The following is a 4,804-nucleotide window of genomic DNA, read 5'->3' on the forward strand; positions in this document are numbered from 1 at the left end:
GCAAGCAGAGGGAAATTTATGCTGATTCTTAGGGAAAAATAAACTCTTCATGTTGCATCCTCTTAAATTCATAAAAGGTCACTAGGGAACAGGTAGGTGCTTGGAGTAATTTTAAACTGGTTTGGATGAAGAAATTTGAGGTTCTCTTGCAGGAAGCGGCTTTGGCAGGAGGAGGGACTCTTCTGATCCTAGATTCATCTCAACATTAATTGCAAATGTTATGAATCCGTGGGCCTTGCTGAGCACTGGTAACTTGCTCAGTTTGAGTATCTAAGTGCCTGGCATGCACCTTTTCAAATCAACACTGGAAATCCCTGTTCACCGGTGATAATACCATTCTTCTGGAAAATATTAATTGAACCAGAGACTAAGCCACTATCGCACTGTCTTAGCAAGTATATAAATTGAACAGATCTTTCTTAAGCAGAGGCCTGTAAGTGGAGCTCAAGCAGCCAATTTTCTCCTAACTTACAGTGAGTGAGGGAGAGGAAATAATTTAGCCAGAAACCTGAGTCTGAATAAGAAGTTATTTGGTTAGAAATAATTCAATAGTCATTCAACTATTTATTTTGGGTTTGTATTCCATTGCGGAGAGGCTGTACAAAAAGGGAGTACAAGAACTGAGTGAATGGAAAAATAAAGTGAAATTCAGATATGGTGTTGTAAAGTGAGTGTGAGTAAATACGAATACATTGAAAGCTGGCAAAATGAGGTGAGACAAAATGTTAATACTGATATACTACTTTTATCCTACATGGGCTACTTCTTAGTTCCAGTAAGCTGCTTCTTCCATCCCTGTTATGCTCAATTTGATTTTGCTTAGTCACTCTTGCTCTCTCGCTATCCCTTTTTTGTAGGGATACATTTTTAAATGATACGCTGATTTACTTGTGACTCCTGCTCTCCTAAATAGATGAGGATTTGCAAAACCACGTCTTGCTTTTCCTACTCCTTCATATTGTTACAGAGGATGAAGAAGTATTTTCTAATTTCAATTTCAATTATTTTTAGGCTAAAGCAGTGACTGAACACAGATTACCTCCTCCTGGTCCTCCCACAGGCAGTGTATCACTGGCAAAAAGAGAATACTCTAAATTCCTTTATTGTGCAGTGACCTTGGTGTCCGTTATAAGGCATTATAATAAGTTTTTAAATATTAAAGAATATAAGATTTCCATTGTACTGAATCTGCACAAATAAAGCATTAAAGAAAAAGGATTTATAAAGCTTTTTCCTGATTTGCTTGATAAACCCACCAGAAACATAAAAAAAAAAAATAAAGAGCTTGCCTGATTCAGTGTGCATACCAGGATTCTTAGTAAGCTGCCCACGTTATAAAATACGATGATCTTTTCTGTGGCATTCTCATGAACGATACCTTGCATTATACCCTGGTTAGAGAGAAAAAATTTTTGATGCTGTTTCGAAAAAGTGAGATGGCAATGAAACAAGTAATTTCTTTGAAGAAGCTGGTAGATGTTTTTTACATTACCTCACTTTTATTATTGTAGAGCTTTCTTCTGATGAACCCATGCAAGTTACTTACACAGAAGTTTCCTTCTATGACTCTTTAAGGTTAGTTTATTTACTTTTATATTAATAAAAAGCAGCAGGGAGAAATAATAAATGTGTTAGTTTCCAATTCGTACTTGCCTGGGTCATAAATAATGCTATATCGAGTTGTTACTTAAAGCAAGTACATTTTTATGTAATAAGATTAGACTTTGTTGAAATTGATGGGTAGAAAAACTGCCTCCACCTCTTTGCTGTTGTCTTTGCTCATTTGGAAACCAACGACCTATAAGAGTCTTTTGGAAATCCCAACGCGATATGTAGGAAGCAGTCAAGTGTCACTACTGGTCTCTGGCTCGTACAGCCTCTTAGATCCCACAGATGTGACTTAGGCAGCTCTGAACCTGCTTTTACACAACACTTGTAAGGAAGCCAAATTGCCGTTTCTAATGCCTTGAATTCATAAAAGACACAATTGGTATAAAGCCACCTTGAGTCTTCTTAATACCTATTCAACCTTAGGCTGAATACAGCTCACCAAGGCCGAGCTCTCAGCCGAGCTCTCTGACTATAGCTAAAAATGCTACAATTAATAATTTGAAGTCTTTTCTGAATACTTTTAGATATTTTTTCCTGGTATATTGAGAAACAATTTTTTATTTACTGTGATCAGTATAATCCAGATGTGACTGCTCTTTATATTTCCACGTACATGCTTTTAGCTTCAAATCTGCTCAAAAATAACATACTGTAGGATAATGTGGTGAAAAAAAAACATTCTGCCTTTGAACTGTACTTGACCTATCAAAAACTCACTGAAAAATCACTAGTAGCCTGAGCACACAAAGATAACAGACTGAGGGTTTCAGTCAACTTGCACTCAGCAAGCTCTATAGTTTTCTCTGAGCTGTGACATTGACTTAAAATACTCTATGACCATTTGTTCATTACCAAGAAAGCAAAATAGTTTGTTATTCAAATAAGCAAATGTAACAGTACACTATTACTGTCAATTCAGCAGCTTCCCAGCCCATTTTTAAACAAAATGGTTTAACAAAATTTATTTTCTTCCTGAAGAGAACAGCCAAGAAAAAAACAAACAAATGAATAAACAAATAAAACCCACAAAAATCCCGCAGTGCTATTTGGAGTTATGAGGCCGGCTTACATGCGTGTTGCATGCATTTACACGCTGAAAGAGATGGAAGACAAAAGCACATACTGTAAGACCAGAACTTCTTGATTCAAATCAGAATTCTGAGAATAAATCAAAACTAATAGTTAAGTGTTTGATAGATGTAAACTAGTGTGTAATTACCTTCACCAAACAACCAAATTTAGTATTAAACCCTTTGAAGAGCTTTCCTTATTTTTCTGAATATAATTTGAAAGGACTCCGGCTCTTGTCATCACATTTATGCTGATGGGAGCTCTGCAGGGTAGTTTTTAGTTCTGACTTTAGCAGAGTTCTCATGTGTTGCTTTGCAATGTTGGTGTTGTCTACCGGTCTCCGGGAACCCGATAAAATGATTTTCATAGTCATCAAAATGTTCTTATCATGAAAATAACATAACATTTAATTAAATGGTGTTTAAAGTATAATTTTTCTCTTGCAGTGTTCCTCCTGTAATTTCCTTTCTGCAGTCACCTTTCTTCCTCCTCAGTTATGTAGACATTTCAATCGAAGAAGCACTGGATGAGGCTCCAGAGGCAGCAGTTGAAAGGAATAGTCAGAGGAGCACTGGAAGAACGTGCCGTCAGCAAATATGGAGATCCAACCTAGATACTTGTAGCCTGCAAATTTGTCTGCCTTCTGTAGACACTCACATAGCTCCAGTCAGAGTAAATTGTTTTACGTATTTTTTCCTCAAAAGAATCTTTTGAAGAAAAATATACTATCTTCTCTGATTGTTTCTTATAAACAGTCCGTTATCAGAGATGGGGCAGAGGGAAGGGGTGTAAAACAAATGTATACAATTGCCATTTCCACTCTCCTATGGGCTCAGGGTCGGTGTTGGGTGGGCTTAGAGGCTCCGCGCAGCCTTGCTGTTGCCTTGGCAAAGAAGTCGGTAGTGGCTCTGCAAACTCAGAGTTTGGAGGCGCTTGGAAAAGTGTAGGTGTTCCTGTGCATCACCAAGTACGCATCGTCAATGGAGTTCCCATTTCTTCTCATTCTAAGAATTTCTGCAAGTCCAGGAAATAAGCTGTATTTCACTGCAGTTTATATCTGGATTTTTTTCATCCTAAAGATTAAGAGATGAAGCATTTCTGCAATAAAATTAATCTTTGTATATACATTCTATTGCGTGTGTTATTTTTTCTTATCAAAGGAATTAACCTCTAGTACCGAAAAATACCATAAACTGTAAAAATTAAAGAGGGCACTAAAAACATAGTAATAAAAAGGACATAAATTGCAGCTTATATCTGGATTTTTTTCATCCTAAAGATTAAGAGATGAAGCATTTCTGCAATAAAATTAATCTTTGTATATACATTCTATTGCGTGTGTTATTTTTTCTTATCAAAGGAATTAACCTCTAGTACCGAAAAATACCATAAACTGTAAAAATTAAAGAGGGCACTAAAAACATAGTAATAAAAAGGACATAAATCAGTTTTCAAATGTCAGTTATTTCTGTGCATCTGACCATCAAATTGCAAACTTGCCCATTAGTTAGAATAATGAAGTTCAAAGCCAACACTCATGTCTGAATGACCAAACCATCTAAAATTTCATTTATTGAAATTTTATTCAATTTATTTATATTCATTAATTAGTGACATAGAAAACAATATATTTCAAACAAGTCTATACGATGTTAATATATCTCAATGTAAGTACGTTAAGAACGATCAACTGCTAGATTACAAATTGTTATCTTAAATAAGAAGTCTCTGTTGGCATCATTTATAACAAGACTTCCACAGAAATACGCTTGATTCAGAGTAATTCAACCTCTTGAATACCAAGTAGAACAAGTATCTGAAAAGTGATATAAAATCACGCTTGATTCAGTAATTCAACCTCTTGAATACCAAGTAGAACAAGTATCTGAAAAGTGATATAAAATCATATTGAGTAAAATTTGCCAATGACAAAAAACCCAAATAAAATAGCACTAAGTAATGGTGCTAGGTCAGTTCTACAGCTCAGTTTGGGTGAGAAGGCGTACTTACTGTAACAGTACAAATTATGGTTTCTACAGAAGTAGAAACATTTAAGACTAAATACTCAAGTTTGTATATTCAGTAGAAGTTTGCTAAGTTCAGTCATCTTTTGACGCACAGG

The 4,804-nt window shown here is 35.6% G+C and overlaps 1 long non-coding RNA gene across 1 annotated transcript; it reads left to right on the forward strand.

Moving 5' to 3' along the window:
• Nucleotides 1–1,504: 1,504 nt before the first annotated feature.
• LOC103905131 lies at nucleotides 1,505–3,804 on the forward strand. Its single transcript, XR_657934.1, has 2 exons — nucleotides 1,505–1,575; nucleotides 3,129–3,804. It is a non-coding gene; the product is annotated as an uncharacterized LOC103905131 (long non-coding RNA).
• The last annotated feature ends 1,000 nt before the right edge of the window (nucleotides 3,805–4,804 follow it).

Source organism: Aptenodytes forsteri, unplaced genomic scaffold (assembly GCF_000699145.1).
Source record: "Aptenodytes forsteri isolate BGI_AS27 unplaced genomic scaffold, ASM69914v1 Scaffold184, whole genome shotgun sequence".
NCBI classification, from domain to species: Eukaryota; Metazoa; Chordata; class Aves; order Sphenisciformes; family Spheniscidae; genus Aptenodytes; species Aptenodytes forsteri.